General features: G+C 37.5%; 1 protein-coding gene across 1 annotated transcript in view; it reads right to left on the reverse strand.

The window, feature by feature from the left end:
• The window catches only part of PDZD2 (PDZ domain containing 2), a 2738687-nt gene extending 2725661 nt beyond the window's left edge, over positions 1 to 13026 (reverse strand). Inside the window, exon 1 of the mRNA XM_044073368.1 lies at positions 12930 to 13026. The gene's annotated coding sequence lies outside the window, so the exon portion shown is untranslated. The remainder of the gene's footprint in view (positions 1 to 12929) is intronic.
• Positions 13027 to 25258: the final 12232 nt, after the last annotated feature.

A 25258-nucleotide genomic window follows, 5' to 3' on the forward strand; every position in this document is an offset into this window, starting at 1 on the left:
CATGCAGTAAGCACCAGAACAATTCTGTGAAAGAGATGGGTATACACCCAGTTTCAAATCATCCATGGAACCAAGTGAGTATAAATTTATTCCACTTCAGAAAAAAAATGTGTTTTATCTGTGTGGATTATTATTCCAGCTTCTGCAGAATAACAAAGCTAACAGATATATGGGCAAGTGTGATTAATGCATTTATGTCTATATTTTTCAGATGGGGTGCCACGTTTTGTCATTTCTGCTAATCGCCCACAGTACATAAATTGGGAAATCAAAAGACTTTCGCACAAATGGAAATTTTAACATAAAGAAAAACGCTTAGTCTACACTATACACAGTCTAATGGAGGTGCGAAGAGAAGTACAGAAACTAAAGAATCTCATGAGAAACAGCAGCCGAAAAACCTTTGAGCATTGTTATCGCGCAGTTCTGCAACATTGGAATTTCCCCACTGCAGGGACTCAGTCTTTTACAAGCTCAAGTGTTCAGACAGAAAGTTTAAAAGTATGTTGTCTTTTTAAAACTCACTAACAATACCTAGAGATCAACAAAGTGAAGGAAATGCTGAAATGTGCTTTCTGCAGGGAAATACACGACTATAAAAATGCAAAATGACTGCCACATTTTTATATTAGATAAGAAAATAAAAATTCATAGCCATGTTAGCGTGTAGCCTAAGCTAAAGTAGTTGTCAAAGCAGATAAGCCCAGACCCTGTCTGCAATTCACAAGGGAGATAGCAAGCTGTGCAGAATAAATTGCAGACATTTTCACAAAACAATTACATCAGAACTGAAGTTCCATCTCCACCTCCCATGGCAGAGAGGGATAAAGCCCTAACTGAGACCAAGACGACTCACATTCAGTTAACTGGCATGGGAGTGAGTGGCACATGGTTGGCTCAGTTCACTGCTAGGTAGCACCCAAAGGAAGTTCTAGGTTTAGTTGCAGAGTCTGATCTACTGGGACAAGCTGCCACAGCATTGCTGCATGGCCAAGGGGCATTCATGGGGGAAAGCTCATGTGCTGCTCACCCACAGACTGGAAACACTAACATCCCTCAGAAGTTGCCAATGGGTGTTAGGAGCCACTGGAGCCCTATTGTTTGCCAGGATGATGGCCCCATGATTGTTTCTCACCTCAGAGTAACGAATGGCCTAGTTTCAGCTCTCACCCCCCCCATTAGTGAATGAACTCATTTTGTGAGGTCCAATAAATACGAACCAGAGGCAAACACAGCAGACCTGAAGATCCAGCATCTCAATGACGTTCAATAGTACAACTTTCAGTACTAATTGTTGAAACTTTTATTCAAAAAATGTTTCGTTTGTATAAAACTGGTTTATTAGCATGCACAGGTTAGCGCTTTCACTTTAGCTTCATCAGACCATTAAAATTCAAACTCATTTCAATTACACCCTCTATATATAAACACTATGACGTACTAATTAAGAACCTCTTCAATTATTAAAGTTATATGCACATATACTAATAACCTTGATTTAAAATATAAAACATTATCCTTCAAACAAATGAAATCAAGCTTATGCTTAATGTTTTGAGACTTACATTAAACATAATTTTAAAATAATTTTAAAATAGTATCTTTGCTCATAGTTACTTTCACTTTTCATTGCCTATGCAGTATGATACATTACTAGTTGTTTAATTGACTTACAAAAGATCATTCTCTCTAGAATACATCTTACAAAACTAACTTTCATACTTGTTGCAAAAGTGATGGGTTAAAGACTAGAGAACATATTACAATGTCTCGCCTATCATATCATCACCGTGGCTCCCCCTACGGCTTCTCACTGACTCTGCGATAAACTTTATTGTCGAGTCTGCTAACCATATAATAAATGGTATAGAATATAATAGATGGGAACTTGGTACTGTTGTGAACTAGGCATTGTTAGATGAGAATATAGGTGAAACAATTATTCAGTTTTTAGCCTGTCACCATATTCATATATATTGTTATAAGGATATTAATAAGCTATGCAGGATACAATGTTGAAAATATCAATTATTATATTGTTAGCAGACTCGACAATAAAGTTTATCGCAGAGTCAGTGAGAAGCCGTAGGGGGAGCCACAGTGATGATATGATAGGCGAAACATTATAATATGTTCTCTAGTCTTTAGCCCATCACTTTGTTAACATAGTTTGCAACAAGTATGAAAGTTAGTTTTGTAAGATGTATTCTAGAGAGAATGATCTTATGTATTGTAAGTCAATTAAACAACTAGTAATGTATCAAGCTGCATAGGCAATGAAAAGTGAAAGTAACTATGAGCAAAGATACTATTTTAAAATTATTTTAAAATTATGTTTAGTGTAAGTCTCAAAACATTAAGCATAAGCTTGATTCCATTTGTTTGAAGGATAATGTTTTATATTTTAAATCAAGGTTATTAGTATATGTGCATATAACTTTAACAATTGAAGAAGTTCTTAATTAGTACGTCATAGTAATGAAAAATCCCAGCGAAACAACAAAATTGTAAATCACCAGAACAGTGACAATGAACGCCAGGAAACAGGATACTGTGCTGGAAACACTTGATTTATTGGAATAAAAATAGTTAAGCGCTTTCTACAGGACTGAGTCTGTCTTCATCAGAACATCATACTATAAAATTGTTGGACTTATATATCACAGATAATCTAAAAACCCGCCCTAAATAACAATTAATCAATTAAGTCAATTGTTTGACAATAATGCCATATTTTAAAAGCCGGGATAGCAAACTTAACTAAAAAGGAAACTAAAGATGTATAACATGTGCCTTCCGTACAAAACCATACTAATGTAAGCAATTGTATAAATGCAAATATGTCAATAAGTACTGAATAGTTTTTAAAGGATGAATTTATATGAAATTGGATGTTCAAGTTTTTTAACAATTAGGAAATTTGTTTAGTCTTGCACATATTGTTGACATATTTGCATTTATACAATTGCTTACATTAGTATGGTTTTGTACAGAAGGCACATGTTATACATCTTTAGTTTCTTTAGTAGCAAGTTGCTTACGCTGCTTTTTAAAATGTGTATGGCATTATTGTCAAACAATTGACTTAATTGATTAATTGTTATTTAGGGCGGGTTTTTAGATTATCTGTGATATATAAGTCCAACAATTTTATAGTATGATGTTCTGATGAAGACAGACTCAGCGCTTAACTATTTTTATTCCAATAAATCAAGTGTTTCCAGCACAGTATCCTGTTTCCTGGCGTTCATTGTCACTGTTCTGGTGATTTACAATTTTAGTACGTCATAGTGTTTATATATAGAGGGTGTAATTGAAATGAGTTTGAATTTTAACAGTCTGATGAAGCTAAAGTGAAAGCGCTAACCTGTGCATGCTAATAAACCAGTTTTATACAAACAAAGCATTTTTTGAATGAAATTTTCAATAATTAGTACTGAAAGTTGTACTATTGAACGTCATTGAGACGCTGGATCTTCAGGTCTGCTGTGTTTGCCTCTGGTTCATATTTATTGGACTGATTTTTTGTTATTGTATTTCAACTGAGAGGCATTTACTATGCTGGGAGTCGATACATAATATCAGTTTATCATTTTGTGAGGTGCTGATTGTTGCAGGCAGAGAGGTTGCAGAACATAAATAAATAAAATGGAAGTTCCAAAAAGAGCAACATAAACTGTCACAACCAGTCCTTTGCAAATAAACAGAGACTGTAAAAACTGTGACAGTCAAGAACTGCAGAGAAAGGAAGAAAGACACAGAAACATAAAGAGGCCTATCGTTCTGTCTCCAAATGATGCTGCAGTACACCAAAATTAGTCTCAAAGGCAAGAATAAACATCTAGTGCAAGCAGTCCTGTTAAATTCTCCAAATGTGGGAGACCATTAAACAAATCAGATAATTATATGGCTTGTTTCACGATAAAATGGATTCTAAAGACGACAGTTTTATTATTAAATATGTGTTATGAATGTGTATAAAAGTTAATTTTGACTTTTATAGTCCATGACATCCATAATACGCAGTTATGAATACTTTACAGTGGCCATTTTAATGTGATACATAGTACCTTATAGGTGCATATAATTTAAAGCTTAAAAAGAGAGGAATATTACACGTGAGGCATGTACCTTTAAATACTGTTGAGCTGTCAGCAATAGGAAGTGTGTTGAGTAGTAAACAGAAGTTCCAGACAATTCATTCTGCAATATAGAGATAATGTAGTATAGATCAGGTCTACAGTCTGTTACGTATTTATAAAGCCTCATAATGATATGTTGGTCTACTTAAACATTATGGATGGAAATATAGTGACCGGCACCCCTGCAGAGGTCACTTCAATATAAAATGCACAACAGTGTGCCAGCTCACAAAATGGACACATCTGATGTAGGATACAATCAAGTTCCAATTCAAATTTATTTAACTGCCTATATCCAATCATTAATTCAAAAGTAGAAATTAAGTAATTAAGTAAGCCAGACTAATGTAGTAAATAAAGAAAGAATATAGATAGGGTTAAACCTCATATACAAGGTCAAAATGTAAGTTCTGAGTGAATGCTTAAGCAGTCAAGTATCAGGATAATCATAAGCCATTCTGGCAAGATGTTCCAAAGACACAGCCACTGATACATAAAGGAATGTGCCTCTGGTGTATCTAGGTAGGCCTATGAACCTCAAGCAGTCCATGGCTGGATAAATGAAGACAGTAAGCAGGCCAGTACTGGCTCAGACGTTTCCTGAGGTTAGCAGGACCTAAGCTGTGAAGTGCTAAAATAAACCAGGATGAGGGTTTTATTGTCAGTGCAAGACTGAACAGGTAATGAGTGCGGTGTCCACAACACCAGTGTAATATGACGATACCTGGATGATACCTGAGTGAGTAGACAAACAACAATGTTCTGTACCAGTTGCACAAGTTTATCCAGTCTTCCTAATAATGCTGCCTTTCCTTATCATTTGGGGCAACCCATGAAACTACATTGGGTTTACAGATTGAAGGTAAGACTCTCCATTTAACATGATTTGTTCTTAGGTAAAGTTATTGTCTGGCTTTCACTTCTAAGCAGCTTGTCATTTTTAATAAGATGGTTTTGGACATTCCAAACTTTCAGTTTCTAGATACGTAAAATGAATTCTGCCCATTGCTGTTTTCTGGGAAAGGAGCAGTGGGTCTACACATTGAAGCAATACACAAAGTATCCTGACTCAGATATGATGTCTCTCTTCTACATACACACTGATTCTTATTGCATCAGTTTTTTGAATCCTGGATCTCAGGGAAAGGACACTTATCTCTTCAGTGGCCTCCAACATTGTGGGCTCCCGTGACAAAAACCATGAGGCTTCTGCTGAAGCAAAAGTATCTGCTGAAATTATGAAATTCCAACACTAAACATTTGAATATTCTCCAAATAATGGTACCCATGAGTGAAGCTGATTACACTAAGTACCAATGAAGTAGGCGGATTGGTATCTGTATAAAAATGTCACGCTAATGTACATTTATGACTTTCATTATCATCATTTTCTGTAATTGTGACAGAATGTCCACTATTCTGGGGAAAGTGCATGAAAATACGCATCATCTTTATCATCAATACCTTACTTCTGCAAAAAGTGTAACCGCATTGTGTACCACATAATGTGAAAACAAACACAGTTCTTCAGATTACCATGATCCAGTCACATTTAAGCTCCGATTATCAAATAATCAAATCTGTAGTACATGCATTTTCTTAAAGTCAGGCTTTTCATATAAGGGATAACCAGTAAAGTTTAAAAAATATAAGCAATAGCTTTATTAACACACAAAAATGATAATAAATAATAAGCATACTGAGATAACTGCCTTCAGGTTCACAACAAACGTCATAGGCGACATAGCTGGCCTCATGGCACAGACGGTTGGAAGCCTGACTATGCCTCAGATGGCCAGAGTTATACCATTGGCCTAGGTCTTGGAAGAGTGGTCTGAGAGGGGTGAGGGGCTGTGACAAAGATCAGCTTCACCATCCCTACACAACAGGAGCCAGTAAAAGTCTTATAGCATGAAATCCACTAGAAGTAAGGTCCAGTATAGCTCTCCATTGCATAGGTACTCAGGGAAACAAGCCCAGACAAAACAGTGCATGCATTCCAGCTGAACAAAATAGAGGTTTGCAAGTGCACATTTACATCTGCATAGCATAGCTAAGCAATGCAACATGCCTGCTGGCTGAAAGGGAAGGAGTTCACAGGATTTTGCTAAGCTTACTGTCAAGAAAACCATCAAGAAGTTCAGACAGATGATGCAATACTGGTGAGAAAATAATATCTCCCACTGAGAAATCTTCCCCTCATACGCCAGGTGAAAATTTGCGATCATTCATTCAGTCATCCTGAGGAGTTCTATAAGTTGCTGGTGAGCTGTTCTGCTTGATACGTAAAGGAAGAGTATAGCAGCAATGGGGCACACATTAGGTTAAGTACCTTTCACACTATCTGGCACTGTTAAACTAGCACTATAGGTTTAGATCTCCAAGTCATGTGTTTGCTGTACTGCTGATTCTGCTAAGGTGAAGGAATTCATTGAGTACAGGATCATTTATAGCACAGAAAGTCAAGTAGAGTTCACCCCTCTGGAGTCTATGAAACACAATACAGGGACAGGACTTTTAGCCTACCAGAGTAGCTAAGAGTACTAAGACTTGAGATCTTATTGTTGAAGAAATTATATGGTCTGTTGAGTTGGTTCAGGTGCTTAGAGAAGTATATGCTGAAAGGGACATTATATTTGGAAATGGGCCAAACAGAGGAAGACAAAAGTAGGACTATAATTTCTTTGGACCTTCAGGAAATACCACAAAGAATAACATATGCAAGGTATGATTTTCTAACCAGAGCAGTGATACGTATGGCTGTCAAATAACAGTTTGATATCAACATAGATGCCAAAGTCCATGATAAATGAGTCAGAAAATATAATCTGTATGGTATGTGGATTATGCAGTACTGAAGGCACGTGGATTATGCAGTACTGAAGGCATGTGGATTATGGAGTACTGAAGGCCTGTGGAGCACACGGTACTGAAGGCATGTGGAGCATGTGGTACTGAAGGCATGTGGAGCATGCGGTACTGAAGGCATGTGGAGCATGCGGTACTGAAGGCATGTGGAGCATGCGGTACTGAAGGCATGTGGAGCATGCGGTACTGAAGGCATGTGGAGCATGCGGTACTGAAGGCATGTGGAGCATACGGTACTGAAGGCATGTGGAGCATGCGGTACTGAAGACATGTGGAGTATGCGGTACTGAAGACATGCGGAGTATGCGGTACTGAAGACATGTGGAGTATGCGGTACTGAAGGCATGTGGAGTACGCAGTACTGAAGCTAGTTACCAAGGGAAACTATGCTGCATTTCTTGGCATGAAGGATAAGCCAATGACTCACACAGCAAACAGCTGTTTGTTCAAACCTTTGCAGAAGAATTTGAGTATCAGAATGGGATTTTTTTGTTCCCTTTGTCTGCCACACAGCTGACCATCAGCATATTCCCCCAGTACCTCTCCTTGATTGTTGGGTTTATTTACCTCCCCTAACTCCACTGGACTTTCTGTGATTAAGAAGTGGGCCAAGGAGGAGATCAAAGTATCCTGGGTACACATCACACTGCTGCCATGACAGAGTTTTTTCTCCCATTATGTCCCTTTCCTCCACACATGCAGCGCAATTTCTTGTGGGCAAAATATGCAGTTGGTGCTCTATACTGAACCACTCCCCACTTCCACAAGATGTTCATATTGGCAACATGCCCCACCCATCCTCTGGAGTGCTTTGTGGTGGTTTCCCCAGACTCCACCAATGAAATCTGACTGCAACATGTGCCTCATGCATGCAGCCCTCCCTCCTCATTCCAGGACAGAAATGCCCATCATCCTATGCTAGTGCCTCAAACACCTGAGTTTCTTATCAAACTTGAGTCACCTGGGCACCACTCTATACCATGCTGCTGGCCGAGTATTAAAATGGGATGCAGTAATTGTCCCCAATTTGCAATCATCAGCAAACATGGTTAGCCTAATCTCTTGACGTCAGCTTACACGTCAGATATGCATATACCAAAGAAGAGGAGACACCACTAGTGATGTATTTCTGTCCAGATGAAATACTCCCAACCTTAATGGTGTGGGTTCTAGCAGGTAGTCAATCAGCTATCCTGTAAACTATAATGGTGTGGGTTCTAGCAGGTAGTCAATCAGCTATCCTGTAAACTATCTATGTGTTGATGCTAAGATGGGAGACTTTGTCAATAAAACCAGCATCAAAGACCTTGGCAAAGTCTGGGTAGAGAATATGACTCTATGCCCTTTATTCGTGACCTTAAGGACCATTCTGAAGACGTTAATAAAGCTAAGCAGGTAAGATCTTCCTTTAATAAAGTCAAATGGGTGAGTACCCAGGGATATAAGGTTACCTGGATTGTTGTATATTACATTCCATAGCCATAAAATAATACCACTAAGACTAACAAGCATGTAATTCCCAGGGTCAGTAAATGGTCTACCTGTCTGCAAGCGCTCACAGCAGTTGTTCCCACACCATTGGGATGTAACCAATGGAAAAGCTCAAGATGAAGAGCTGATCGAGGGTTTTAGATGGGTGGGATGTAACACCTCTAAGGGGATATCCAGGAATGTTGTCAGGATCCATTTAACCAGTAATTTTAATTTTGGAACATGAAAAAATGTACTTGGCCCACAGTGATTTTAGGAAGGGGAGAATCTGTTTGCAAAAATGTCAGCATTGTCCTTGTGGTCAGAAAAGGAGCTATCTTTAGAGGTAAGTTCAGCACTGAATTGTCGATTACTTCTAAGCTTCCTAATATAGCTGAATAAGGACTTGTGGCTGTTTTTTTAATTGGCTGCAACCTTAAATTCATAGTCAGCCTTACACTTCCTAAAGGTAAGTTTGAGGGACTTGCCTGCCAGGTTTAAAATCATTTTACAACGAAGCAAAACTCTCTGTTATAGATGACCAGAGGCTTTTTCTTGTTGTTAATGTGGGAGTTCCACCATAGAGTTCAGTGATGTGTCAATAGTGAATAACTAGTTTTAGATTAATCCATGATTGTACATGAGTTATTAAGGGCCACAAAACAGGTTCAGAATTTAGATCACAGCAAGATGGTCAGATCTGACTAGGGAATACAGTAAGTTAATCATCTGGAGCACTGAAAAAAAAAATTACCACTCTACCTTCCACAGGATAACATCTGCAATCCTGGCTCTCGCCTCTTCATTGAAGAATAAGTGAGCCAAGAAGAGACAGGGTTTAATGGTCATGACTGTGGGAGGGAGGGTACAGACAGGAAAAATCGAATTAAATGAATAAAATTTAAAACATATGTTAAAATGAGGCTACGGAATGCATAGAAGTAGAAGGAAGAGATGGTTGTGCCACTGTGAATTCTGGAAATGTCTGTTTGTCTTTCGGCTTTTCCTGGTTAGGGGTCGCCACAGGCAGTAGTTTGTTTTTTTTTACGGTGCCGAGTTGCCAGCTCGACGCCCAACCTTCAACGAAGGCACCCCCATTCACGCATGTCTTTTGGAACGCCACTCGACCGCGGGGAGGACATGCAGACTGGAAATAAATCAGTTAAATTGTTCTTACAAACTACATATGTGGTTTAACCTCTGTGAAGACTGACTGACAGTGCAGCAAGAATCACAAGTGAATACAAAAAATCCTTCCTAATATTAACCCATACAACCTTATTTTAGTAAGACCCTCACATCATATCTGGAAGCTGAAACAGCATAAGAAAAATATTTGCTTATTAAGAAAACCATCTGCGAAGTTCACATTGGAATGGACAGCCTTGTTTACACTGACAGAGGGTTCAGAAGCAGAGCAATGGGGACAACAAAGAATCTTGCATGGAATCTGCTTTGAAGTTTATGTGAAAATAATGCGCAAGCCCCACCCCCACCCCCAGCTGGACCTTAAACCTAAGCTGCTTTACTTGTCATCTAGACTAAGTATATCAAATGATTGTTTAATTTACAATCCTGCATTACTTTTAAAGTAGAAATGTGATTTACTGTTAAATACAGTTATTATAATATCACATACATTTGCATTTGTGTGAAAAATTCTCTTTGGTGAGTTATCTGACTATGTAACCCTTTGGGTCAGCATAACATTAAGAATCAAAGGTATGGTGTGTGGATCTTCAGCAATTAATAAAACACTATCACTCACAATGTTTTAAAATACGTTGGTTGATCTGGTAGGAAAATTAAGTAAAAGGTGAAAGAATTGGGATACAGGCTCCTAGACACGCAGAGCAGTAGTTTTGAGCTGGTAAAACACACACTGTAACCTCTATGTATGGTGCATTCCAGAGGGCAGAAACAGATAACAGTACAGCAGCTTCAAACTTACAAAGTAGCCTTGCTCACTGCTAACTTTAATGGCAGAAGGAAACATTGCTCAGCAAAGTGTTTGGGCAATGTTTTAATCATACCTCTCAAGTGTACCTCATTACGAGGAACGTACCTCATTTGGAGTCTTAAAAAGTTCATGTTCCTCGAAGTTCCTCAAAGTTCCTCATTGTTGAAAGAGTCCACACACATTCAGTGTTAGGAATTTTTTTAAGTGAAATCCATGGTAAATAGAAATTAATCATATTAATTCATTAAAGGATCTTCTTTAGAAGGAAAACCAGCATATTTTACCATCCTATGACCATTCCTAGTTGAAGTTGTTAGTAAGCCATTAGTATGTGTTCCACATTTCACCCATTTGTTCCACATTATGAAGGTGAGTGTTCCTCATTTTGGAGATGGAAGGTCGGGAGCTATGGTTTTAATAATTAGTTCTTTTTCACACACCGTATTTAAGCATGTTTGCCTATGATGACAGGTAAGAAAGAGCACAGGAAGTTTCCAGTGCACTACAGACGTAAAATGTTACCCATCAAGGCTCATTCTTGAGTTTCTTTACGTAACAAGTTTTTGTTAGGTAATAAGTTTAGGAATAACCTGCCATGCCATCACTTTCTGTAAATGTATGTGCAAACACTACGTACTACAGGTCAGGTGGTCTTTGTACAGCTATGTCACTGCTGTTCTGAGTATTGCAGCTGTTTTGTTTATTTATTTTTGCGACTAAAAACAGTTGAGTAATTAAACAAACCTGAAATAACTGTTACTCGAAAAGAGACACAGTTACAGTAGCAAAGCCAGTTTCCCTGATTTTACGTGTATTTCTCAAGATTGGTGAGTTATTTCAAATGAAAACCTACATTGTTGCGTTTTGTTAAAACGGAAAAGTGAGCAAAAACTGCATTTTCTGCCCTTTTAATCTCTCCTGCCACACCTAAATCCACTGCTTGCATGTTTGAAAACATCTGACGCTGCAGATGACCTAATGCATGATGTGATTAACAGACTCCCAGAGCTCTGCACTCTATCATTTTGTATGTACATCTGAGCTCTTATTTTTTATCATTCTCTGCAGGACGGTGCTTTTAGGTAAAGTAGCACAACTCAAAACTTTCAGACAGGTTAGCCCTCCGATAAATAACACGGAACAACCCAGGACAAACTGGCATTACTATAAAAATAGAACCACCTTCCCCAGACTGTCATCTCCACCACGCTCCTCACACCACACTATCATAAAAATCAAGACCGTCGAAGTTTAAATGTTAGAAACTTCACATGCAGGGCATGCCTAGTAATTTATCAACAGGAGACTGTATTCACGTGTGTGTGTGTGTGTGTGTGTGTGTGTGTGTGTGTGTGTGTGTTTATATGTGCATTTGTTGACTGCGATAGCTGCACTAACTCCGGAGTTACATCTAATGCCTGTCACATTTGCTAATCCATTCCCCGTACCCATAAAAAATGCTGGCACAGGACATAGCTCTCAACCAATCAGGGACAAATTTCAACAGAGTCCGGGATAAATCCAAAAAAATCAGGGACACTTTTAAAGTATTAGTTCTAGTAACTTGAAACATTAACAGAATACGAGAATGTGAATTAATATACATTTCATGAAGGAACAGAAGTCTGTAATTCTTAACCACTGTCATTATTTATTAAGTATAATTCAACACATTTCCTCCAAAAGGCACTAGTGTTAGGAGGGAATTGAGAGGGACAGAGCTAAAATTTGAGTTAAAATCAGGGACAATCGAGAGGTATGACACAGGAGTGCATGTTGGACTCCCTGTAGCACCAGCTCAGTTCTGCAGCAAGCCCTCCTGCCATAATCATGAATACAAGAATTATGTACTACTCATTCTCCCAGTGGGGAGTTGGATAACATCGCCCCCGTTCCCTGCGAGTGTATTCCTACAAAAACAGTTGCCAAGTACACTGCAACACTGCAATCCCTATGGCAGAACCCAGTGCAATAACTACAAGAAAAGGCGCTTTCCCTGGGATGATGTGCATTTTCCTCCACACCATTCACAGAAACGGAGTTGTTTGCGAGAGAGATCTCTCGTCATAGGGACTAAATGCAGAACAGCACTTCTGTCGTACTGAAAATAAACACTGTACAACTGAAAATAGACATACGTTAAAGTCAGAGGCAATAACAGAAACAATTCCATACTGCAAAACTAACTCTGTTGTAACTATAATGCAAGCAATGTTTTTCAGTCAATATTACTTTAAATACACCAAGTTTCAGGACTCTGTGGTGCACATGTCATGCCACAACATCTCCAGTACAAAGGTCACTCACTACATTCCCATGCACTATCCCCACCACTCTCCATTAAGCCACCCCATCACAAAAATACAATATAAGAAATACATCACACAGAGGCAAATTACTCACTAAGGACCTAAGGCGCCAGAGCCCGGCATCACAGTAAAACTACCGGAATAATCTGTGGTAATTACAGCTCCGCAGACAAAACTCACTTTGTTTCTTTTCCACAACATCACAGTCTCCGCTTGATTCACTGAAGATTATATTCCACATTGTGCCATAAAGTTTAAACTACGAAGTAGACCGATGGAGCTTCCCTGCCCTAAACGTGGAGGTTCTATGGGTGTGGCTGCCATCTGAGTGAAGCCCATATAAGCCAGCAACGAAAGAGCTACATTAATTAAAAGGCGGGCATACTGGAACAGAAACCAACAGGATGACCGAGAGGCGTGTCTGGGTAGACCATAAAATTGGAAAGGATCGTGCTGGGCTGCGGAGTGTGCTAAACTAACCCCTGGAGCTTTTTGGTTTGGTTTGAGGGTGTGTGCCTGCGAGCAGGACTGCCCCAGCTGGTGATTTACTTAGTGGGCAGTGGCACCTTTCCAAGGGAGTCCTCTCCAGTGCGCAGGCTGGTTACAAAACAAGGGGGAAAGGGCTGGAGGGGGCTGAAATGTAGACTTTCTGACAGTCTAAAACATTTTGTAATTTGTAAACCGATCAAAGAGAAACGCGCTCTTCAGACCAGCAATAGATACCTAATAGTTTTATCCAGCAGCATTCAAAACAAAGTGCATTTTGAACATAATCGTAGAGCTAATCTGAGTATGCTGCAAACAAACCCAGTCACTCATAGGGATCATTAAATCTGCAGGTTCCAGTACACACACATGTCGCAACGGCCGCATTTGAAATCTGTAGCTGGCATATGCATGTCCTAGAAATGTTTTGTGACTTACTTCACTTTTGTCTTCTGCTTGCTGCATGACGTTCTTTATGGAAAGGTGCAGATATGTAGGTAATGTATCTGTCTGCCTGCCTGGCATGAGACTGGTCGTACAGGCATTTCAACTGCTATGATTTTGGCCCTCCTATTTATCCTTGCTCCTCTTAGATTTACTGATTTCCTCATAAAGTTAGACCTGATTATGAGGACACCTTATTAAACAAATAAAATAATCCTATACATGCAATCCCTCTTGCTCAAGTCCTTGTATATATATACAGTTCAACTGTACAGCTTTTTGCAGAATGTCCAGATTTTGTGGCTCATACTGTTGGTCTGTTCCTCACATAGCTCTCAACCTTCCATGCCCAAAATGAGGAATACTAGCCCTCATAATGTGGAATAAATGGGCAAAATGTGGAACACATACTAATGGCTTACTAACAATTTCAACTAGGAAGGTCATAGGATGGTTAAAATATGCTGGTTTTACTTATAAAGAAGATCTTTTAATAAATTAATATGGTTCATTTCTATTTACAATGGATTTCACTTAAAAAATTCCTAACACTGAATGTGTGACAGAGTCTTTCACTGTGGAACTTTGAGGAACATCGAAGAACAAGAACTTTTTAATACTCCAAATGAGGTACGTTCCTCGTAATGAGGTACACTTGAGAGGTATGGTTCCTCATAAAACGTGTGGTTTTCTTGCAAAAAACTGTGGCTTGAAGAAACTAAATAATAACAGTCATTTCAGTTTCTGACTTCAAATCTTCAGACAATACTTAATATTTCAAAACCTGTTACACTCTTAAGTTTATAGGAGCAATATTTGAAATCTGTCCCTATTTTTGGGCTTTTGTCCCCCCATTATTTCTGTCATCGTCCAGATTTCTTGTGCTGAGAGGTTGAGAGGTATGGTAACAGATGCTTTTAGTGTCAGGCTCAGACTTCATATGCTTCAGAAAATGTATTATACTGCAAAGCGTGTTATTGTACCAACGTCATAAAGGCAATATTTATTAAACTAAACTATCTCTTTGGCGTCTGGCTTCTACAAACCCCACCCCTTACCTTTTTGGTTTTATCACTAACTGCCGACTGTTGTGCCATCAGATTGAGAGATACGCTGTCTGCACTTGTTTTTGTTCTTGAAAGCAATTCACCAGCTGATACTCCATGTAGTACTTGTTTGAAAGAATAAGTTTGATTGTTTTATATGTGTAGTAGTAGACTAGTACAAGTTAATTTTATTTTTATATAAGAGAATTGTATTTTAGCTTTATACAAGTTCAACATTTTATACAAGTTCAGATGTTAATATAAATAAAACAGTTTTGTTCTGGTGTATATTTTGTGTTATTTAGTAAAGAAGGCTGAAGCGCAGCTGCAGTTAATTTTTTATTTTTATAAACGAAAATTGTATTTTAGTTTTGCACAAGTTAAAATATTAATAAAACACTGTTGTTCTTCTGCTTATTTTGTGTTTCATGATCATATTTTGGTTGTCTGTTCTTCAATTTGCATTTAAAAGTTGGTATCCCACAATTCCATTGGAGTGGGTAGAGTTACATAATTATCTACACAAATTTTATGTTAATCAGTGTACAGATCTGTACCTGTTTTTGTCCAGGTTTTTGATGTTTCCAGGTTGAGAGGTATGATTCCTGTCCCAGGCTGATGTTTTCTTGGTGCTGCAGCTTTCCTGCTTTAAAGGTTACTTTTGCACACTTATCAAGACCAAATGACATTCTTATATCATCTGAAAAGGTTTTGATCACTTGCAGTTGTGCTTTCAGTTCCTCATACGATGAGCTATAGCATTTTAAATCATCCACAAAAAGAAGTCTTTGCACTCTATTGTTTACTGGGAGCCAAACTGTAGCCATGATCTAGCCTGTCAAGTGCACAGCTTAATGGGTTAACGGCAAGACAAAAGAGCAGCGGTAACAAAGAGTCAGCCTGGAATATCCCCAATGGAAATTTTATCCCTGAAATAATAATTTGTCCTTATGGCTTAACTGTGAAGTGGTTTGCTACTGTTTCATGGTCAATTCCCTGAAATAATAATTTGTCCTTTATCATAGATAACTTAGCTGTGAAGTGGTTTGCTACTGTTTCATGGTCGATGTAATGTAATCAATCAGCGTAGGGTATATCTTAAATATTTGTAAGCACACTTTTACCCATGAATGTGGGGTACTGTCAAATGCTTTTTGTAGTCTATCCATGCCATACTCAGATTCATCTCCTTTTTACAGTTCTGCATTAAGACTTTATTTAACAACAAATAATCCCTTGTTCCATATGACTTTCTTTTGTTAACTGTTTTTATTGCCATGATTGAGTTTTCTTCTAAATGACTATAAACTCTGTCGGCATCAATTCCAGTGTATAGTTTATACATTGTTGGAAGGTAAGTTATTGGTCTATATTATTTAGGAAAGCTTGCATATTTGCTCTTAGGAAGGAGTATTGTTTTTCCTGTTGTAAACCAGGATGGTGTCTATTCCAGATGCACATATAAATAGTTCTTACTCAGGGCTAAATCTTCATGTAAGGATGATAATACTTTTAACCAGAAGTTAGGTTCAGGATCTGGGCCTGGGATTTTACAATTAGGAGCTTTTCTTGATTTTGTTTCAGTTTCTCTGGTAGTTACTTCATCCCATTTCATATCCCGTTTGGACTTCTTACAGTTTCTTTTACTTCTTTTGCTCATTCAGCATCTTTGTTATGTTCCACAGGATCCTCATAAATATTTCTCCAAAATGTATCTATTTCTACTTTTTTTGGTGGTGTTTCAATTCCATTTGCCTTGTTTCCCAATTCTCTATAAAACTTTTTTGGGTCATCAATAAAGTGCTTATTTTGTACTTTTCCTTTATATATATATCTCTGCATATCGTCTAAGTTTTTCTGCCTGTGCTGATATTTTTAGTTTATTATTTGCAATAGTGCATGATAGATCCTGATCTGTTCTGATACTGCTAATTGCTTTTATCATGTCTTTCTGAGTATTTTTGTTGATCTGTTCCCTTTTCTATACTCTTCGAACAGTGACTCCTCTTGGCTTAATTGCTAGATAGTTTTTTCTTTTTGATACTTCCATGATGGCATTTAATTTCTCCCCTTCCTTTCCCTTACTGCCCAGTATTGTTGTGGTAAAATTTTATCTGTTATCAATTTAGCTGCATAGTAATATATCCTATTTACATTTGTTACACTGCATAATTTTCTATGAACAATCCTAATTACTGTGTTTGTTTTATCAAATTTCTATCTTTTTGGATTTTATTGACATTCTGTAGTCCATTTCTTTCATTGATCTGGAAAAGTAGAAGAAGCTTTAAATAACTATTGGGATGAACTACTAAAACTGCAAACAATCAGATGCTGAAATGAAGAAAAGGCTGGCTGACTATAAGAAGAGTTATTTAAAAATGGTAGAATTAGAAGACAGAGCATACAGAGAAACCTGAGACTTTTTTTGCTGTACCAGAGAAACTGAAAGCAACAGACTGTATTACCCTACCACCAATTCCCACCCCACTATCCTTACATTTACATCCTTCTATCCACTCCCCTTTCCCCTGCAACTAACCACATCACTTCCAATTCCCACACCATATCCCACTTCATCATATCAAGTATAATCTATACCCAATCATCTCAAGCAACACTTTGCTCACAAGCCTATATATAATCAGACCTCGAACACAAAAATAAACCATTACAATATAACCATTACTTAAACAATTAACTTAAGGACACCCTCTAAACTATTCAGTAATATAAGCTACTCCCCACAAAACCACTGTATTACCATTAACCCCAGTTACACACTTCTCACATTTAAACTTCAGACACTGACACGTTACTTTATCACATATGAACTCTCTTAATCCTAACATTCACTGCCCATCTCACATCTTACCACTATGAGCTTAACATTACACAGCAATCCTACTCTTCCACATTTCACTACCCTTCTTCTTTCGGCTTTTTCCCGGTTAGGGGTCGCCACAGTGGATCACCTGTCCGCTCATGATTGGCACTGGAGTTTTACGGTGTCGAGTTGCCAGCCCGGCGCCCAACCTTCCAGAGAAGGCACACACATGCACACACTCACACCTAGGGCCAATTTAGAGTGTCCAGTCTACCTACAGCATGTCTTTCGGATGTGGGAGGAAACTGGAGCACCCCGAGGAAACCCACACGACCACAGGGAGGACATGCAGACTCCGCACAGAAGGTACCCCAGCTGAGAATCGAACTGGGGAAACTCTTGCTGTGAAGCGGCAAAGCTAACCGCTGCACCCACATTTCACTACCCATCTCAACTAAAAACCACCACTAACACAATATCCTTCACTGTCTATTTCACTAAAAGCATGATACTAGGCACATTTATTATTCTTCCCCAACAACCAGATTTATACATCTCTTTGAAATACAAGTCCATACACAAATACCTAAAAATGATACTTCACATAGCATCACAACTGATCCTCAATGAAGACATCCACCTCAATCCTGGCCCGCAAACTCACACAAAACAGCATAAACCTCAACCCAAAATCCATCATCAAACTCCCCTAAACCTCACCAGAAAAAGCACAGACTTACTAATTTTAAACATAAACCTCAGAAGTATACTTAACAAGATACAAGAGCTTCATGCCACACTCACATACTATTCACCTGACATTGCCATAATTACCGAAATGTGGCTAAAGCCATAAATCAGTAACACCAAACTTATACCCCCGGATATAACATACATAGGCAAGATAGAAAAGACAAAAGAGGTGGGGGCATACCTATACTATTTAAGAACAACCTAACCCTTGAAACTATAGACATAGTCACCCCAGATTTTAAAAATGCAGAAACAATGTTTACTAAACTATTACCTAACTCCAGAAAACACTTAAACATAATAGGTGCTTATATCCCACCCGGTAACAATCTTCCTATTATAGAACATATCCTCCACTGGACATCTGGCTCCCTCCCTCAGGAAACAATTATAATAGGGGACTTCAACACTGATTGATACTCTTGCAACTCACTCAAACCCTACCAATCATATTACTCTCTATGGCTTCTCACAAATAATCCAAAATACCACAAGAATGGACAAAAGATCTAAAAAAATGTGTCGGTCCTGGATTGGATCCTTACAAATTGACCCAAACCCTCACTTCTCTCTGGCTGTCTCCTAGACAGCCTTAGCTAGCACCTTCCTACCTTTGTATTGCAGCACCAACTGAATCCATCAAAACTCACTGCTTACCATGAAATCAGAAGTAAACAAAACTTTGATCCCCAAGAATTGATATCCATACTAAGACACCACAAATGGGCACCTGTTACATATCTTCCTTTGGATGCAGCAGTTGATTACTTTAATTCCACATTCCTTAACATCCTTAATAAACTTGCTTCTCCCAGGACAATTAGGATAAAATCCAACTATACTCCATGGTTAAGCAAAGAAACTAGAGCTCTACTAAAAACAAGGGACAAGGTCTGGGGAAAATGCCTTCACAATAAAACAGTAGCTAACAGACAAAAATATGTAGAATTAAGAAATGCAGCCAAAAAACATATCAGACAAGACAAAAAAAATCACTACAGTAATATCAAACTAAAATATCAGGCTAATCCAGAAATGTTCTGGTCAACCATTAAGCATATATTGCAACCTGGAAAGCTCAGTACCCCATCCCCAACAATACCCAACACTACAGATAACACAGCTACACAATTTAATACATTTTTCATAGAATCTATACTTACCCTCACAAAAAGTAACTGCCCTTTACCACCTCCAACTTTCACATCACCAACTCATAATACAAACAACTTTTCCTTCCAACCTGTCCCTACAGCTACTATAAAAAAAACATTAAAAAGTTCAAACCAACTATCCCAGCAGCTGATAATCTACTCACAGAATATCTAAAGATTGCTGCTGAAGCCATCTCATATCCAGTCTCCATTCTCATAAATCATTCAGTCTCGGAGCATCAAATTCCAACAATCTGGAAAACAGCACACATCATCCCTCTAAACAAAGGTGGAAACTCAGCTGAGCTATCCAGCTATCGCCCTATTGCTATTCTATCTCCCTTATCTAAAATCCTCAAAAAATACATTTATACACAAATACTAGATTATCTCATGTCTAAGAACCTACTATCTAACATTCAGCATGGATTCTGCCCCAACCATAGTACAACAACTGCTCTGTTGAGCTTCACTAACACCATCAACTATCATCGAAACACAGGTAACCTCGTCTCCTCAATCTTTCTGGATCTTTCTAGGGCATTCAATACAGTTTCACATTCCAAACTTCTACATGTATTATCCAAATTCAAACTAAGCTGTTCTACACTTGCCTGGTTCCAAGGCTGTCTAACAGGAAGACAACAAGCAGTAAAATAGTTAAACAACCTCTCTCCTACCTGTTATGCTGGAAGTTCCACAGGGATCTATCCTTGGGTCTCTTGTCTTTACTTTATTTACTAACAAACTTGATACTGCCACCCAACATGCAACCCTAATACAGTTAGTTCATGATTCCATCTTAATAAGTGGTGCCCCAGCACTCAATCAACTCCAAAATATGACACAGCAATCCTTCTCCACAGTTGAATCCTGACTAACCAACTCACAGCTAATACTGAATCCCAACATAACAAACCTCATTCTATTCCACCTAACAAGAGCTCCAGACCCCCTCCCTGCATTCAAAATCTCCTCGTCCAGCAACACAAACATTACCCCAGTTTCCCACACCAACCTCCTTGGAGTTCAAATAGATAATAACATGTCCTTTGATATTCTCATAGCCCAAACAATAAAAAGTTCATAAAAAAACTTGGCAATCTATACAGGTGCAAACACTTCTTTATCAATGACAAAAGGGTCACCATTGCTAGAACACACCTTATATTAACAATCCTATACACACCCCCCATTCTTACTAATCTAAGGAAATCTGACACAAATAGACTAGAGATCCGCTATAACAAAATTGCAAAGTTTGTTACAGAGGCTGGCTACAGATCACATCATTGCCTTGCCCTAAAAAGACTTTCACTGGTTAGAATTCCCCAATCAGCTAGCATGCAACCAACTCTGCATTGCCCACCAGATACTTAATCACCCTGAGAAATGTGAGAGCCTCAAAACTTGCTTAACTGTTACTCAAATAACTGGACACTTTAATCTAGTAACAAGGCCACTAATAAACATTACAAAAAAGTAACAATATTGATCGGGATTCTCTGTACTCTAATAACATAGCCAAACTCTGGGCCCTACCTCTGACCATAAGATGTACCACCAGTTTAACAAACTTTTAAAAAAGGGTACTTAAAACTCACCTATCATCTACATAGAACTGTCCTTGTACTGACCCCACTTAGCAAACTAACCCTTATATTACTTCCAACTAACTCTAAAGCCTCCATACTTTGTCTTTATTATAACTATTAACCTTTTAACAGTGAATATGAGCCTCTTCATGCTCATATGATAGTGTACTATAAGTGTAAAATGGACCTGACTATTATGTTACCTATTCTCTTGGCTTGTACAACATTTGGATATATGATTATTAGCTACTCTAATACATAAGTAGATAATCTCTACTGTATACAAATTTATTTTTACCTAATCTCTACTGTATACAACCTTTTTGTCACATTTTAATACTGTACATTTATACTACCTATCCATTAATTTTATATGTATAATTGTGCAGATTTGTAGTTGAATAACATGGAATTATGTACTTGTGTAATGTGGAACTGCTGCATTAGGTGGAGCTTTTCTCCCACTGAAAACAGATTATGTTGTCCAGTCAGAGTTTCCCGGTAAACAAATGTAAAATAAACAAATAAAGCACAACTAAGTAACTAGGCTGGTATTCCACAGCAGGATTTGTTAACTGAAAGGCTGCATAGTGTATACTCCAAACCTGGCCATGAGAAAGCAGCCAAGACCTGTACTAGTAAAGATGCAATTATACCAGCAGAAAGAGTTGATCCTGACAAAACTGTGGAAGAATGGAAATGTATTAAGCACTGCAGACAGCAGAGCATTTGCAGAAAATTATTATTCACTGTACACCTGACAGAAGCTAAGCACATTTATCCCAGTAATCAGGGAATGTTGAGAGGCAGCTGAGAAAGTCAAGCTGCTATATCCAACTGTCTTTAAAATATTTTTCCTGAATGATCAGATATATTTTGTAATGTAGAACAGGCTAAGGAAGAAATACAAAAGTTTACCCAATAACAAATTAGCCTTCAAACAGAAGGGGACACTGCTTCTCATTCATCTGAAAAATAAAGCTCATAGAGAGACTTTGCCAGTGAAACCTTTTGAAATGTTCTAAAGGAAAAAGCTTGAGAAGCAGAAAAAGGCACAGGAGTTGACTGGAAGAATCAGGACTACCTTGGAGTTGAACCAGAGGCTGGTATTGGAAGATGGAGATGTGCAGGAAGAAGACCAGCAACACTGAAATTAATGAATAATATGAGATTATAAAGCATTGATAATATTTGTGAAATGTGGCTTTGCAATAATAAGTAGCTGAGAAACATTAGATTTTTGCTGACTTTGTTAAACTTGTAGGTGGGCTGTAAAGCATATATCCCACCTTATGTCATTAATGTTTAGGAGGACACTAAAAGGGAAAAAAGTAACTGTAAGTAGAGCAATTTTTGTTCTTAATAGTATTTGTATAAACATTCCATGATATAAGCTGCATGTTATATAGTAAAAAGTTTTGTGTAGTATGTAGTCAGGGGTATTTTAAATGTGGGGGTGATGAGAGTTTTTTCAGTTATTGTTTTATGTAATAAAGTTATTAAGGTAAGCAAATGCTTTTTAGTTGTAAGAAACATAGGCTTTACAATATAATAAGAGAAGAAAAGATGGGCAAAAGCAAGTTGAAGTTAATATGCTGTGATATTGGGCTGCTGAGATGGGGGTGGAATGTAAAAGTGCACTGTTTATATTAAATGTAGAGCTGAGATATTTTCTGTTATTTTTACAAAAGTGAATGCCTGGATTAATGGCTTAATCTATAGACAGCTGTTTTTGTAAACAAATAAGACAAAATGATGAAAACAATGAGAAATGTTACATTTATTGCATATGCAATGATACTAGCTTATTTTTCTCTATTAGCAATTGTTCAGTAGCAGTCAAGAAGTCTGCAGCTGAAAGCAGCTATACATTCTGTTCCATGCTAAGTGAAACTGACAAAGATTCCATTGTGCATCTGCAGAGTTCTTAGCAGTTTTTTCTTTCTGTCATTGCTGACTATGTTTCCATGGAGATAAGCTGTCTGCATGTGCATATAATTAATTTTGAGAATTCCGAGCATTTTTGCTGAGAGAAATGCAAAGTTTAAAGGTAGAAGGGCAATTAGTTCAGTGAAAAATAAAGTTCTAAATTATTAGAAGTGTATAAAAGATAGTTTCCCCTAGCAGCTTTAATACTTTAATGAATTTAATAGAATAAGGTATAGTTTAGTTTTATTTAACTATAACCAGTTGACATTTTCTTAGGGTTAATAGTTAATGTTTTCTGAAAGCATACACACTGTTTTTTCACATCTGAGAGGAGAATATGGATAAGAAAAGACAGACACCAATCAGTATAAGTAGAAGCATAGGCTATAACATTCACTTTAGCATGTGTAACCTTAATCTTAGGCTTGTTAGTCCCTGTGAGTGCAGCTGTCGATTTGGAACAATTGTTCCTATCTGAAGAGTTAAATTTCATTTTTTGAAGAAGTACATAGTTTTGTGTATTTGTTCTAAGTTATTGGGTTATGATGGTGTTCTGAAAATGTAGTTAGTTTTTTGTTTGAGGGGGATTTACTAAAACAAAAAGTCTTGAAAATGTGACTTTGGTTCAAATGGAGGTGACAAGAAACAACTGTATAAAATACCAGCCTGCCAAACATTAGTGTGTGCATGCAACACACAAGCTGGAACTACACATTAAAAAATGTCATGTATAATACGTGAGAACAATAACTTCTTATCATAATGGCTATACTATCCATATTATATTGGAATTTAAATGGACTTAAAGGTATAGACAAAAAGGAAAATGTATTTAATTATACTTAAGAAATGCAGATTGCAAATAGCAATGCTGCAGAAAATACATTTGGAAAGAAATGAGCATGTGCATTTGATAAAGAAAGGATTACAGGATAGATATTCAGCAGAATACTGGGGATAAATGAAATAGGGAGTAATTATATTAATTGCTAGATGAGCTCTAAGTGATAGAAGAGGAGAAAAGATAATAGTAAGTTTGTGGTAGGAAGAGCTATAGCCAAGGGATGAGGATTATGATGGCACATATAAATGTATAAATTGCTGTTATGGAGGTTAAGAAACTTTTGGGAGAAATAATCAGCTTTCACCAGGGAATATTACTTATAGGTAAGGACTGCAGCTTGATTTGCAACAGTTAGGATGTATCTGGGGGACCTAGAAGGGAAAATATAACAAAAGAGGGCATTTTTCTGAAGACGTTTATGAATATATTTGATATGCATTTGTTATGGAAGATGTAAATTCAGTATTAAGAACTCAGGGATAATCTGCATATTATTCCCCAGCTTTAATAACTGGGCTAGATTAGATAGAAATTATATTTCACATGAACATGTGCATTTAAATGAAAGCTTCAACACACAAGCAATAGTTATTTCAGATCATGCAACAATAAAAACTAAGATAAAAATGCAAGGTAACAAAGTAAAAATGAGACAATGGCACTTTCCCACCTACCTGTTAAAATGATAGAAATATAAGGAACTGTAAGTGGAAATTATTCAATAGTTATTAGGGAAGATAAACATTTCTTCAGAACTTATATCTAGTAGAGGAGATAAAATGAAATGAAAATAGATTTTTAAAATAGGGTAGAAATAAAAGAGACAAAGTTAAGAAGTACCAAATTATTTAAGGGGCTGACAAAGGTTAAAGTACTACAGAATAAAGGGAATCTCACAGAACAAGAAGAGGCACAACTGCAGAGTGCTAAAGAGAAAATAATGGAGTATATGGATAATATGCATGAGTTTAGAAAGACTGCTGTTAAGCAGCTATTTTTGATAATGCCAGATCACAAAAAAATTAGCATGACTTAGACAACAGAAAGTGAAAAGGGTTGTCACCAAACTTAGAGTGCCTATAAGAAGAAAAAATAAGCAGAGATCCCGTAGAGGTATTAGTGATATTTCAGAAATGTTATGAAAATTTGTATAAAGCAGAGGGATGTAGAAATCAAGTGAGAACACAAATGGGAATATTTATGGAAGATTTAATTATGCCAAAGTTAGAGGAAAATGTCATGACTGATAATTTAATAAAGATGTTTCTTATTTTAAAAAAGGCTAGAGGTAGATGAGGTTCAACAATTAACAGTCAAGATAGGAGAAGATTAGAGTAAATCAGGGATTTATAATCAGTCTCCATGAACATATGCTATTCCTGTGAAAGGTTGGAAGCTAAGAAAGAAGAAAATAACAAAGATCTGGAAAGT

The sequence above is a fragment of the Protopterus annectens genome, chromosome 1.part1, assembly GCF_019279795.1.
Source record: "Protopterus annectens isolate FY-2018-M chromosome 1.part1, PAN1.0, whole genome shotgun sequence".
NCBI classification, from domain to species: domain Eukaryota; kingdom Metazoa; phylum Chordata; order Ceratodontiformes; family Protopteridae; genus Protopterus; species Protopterus annectens.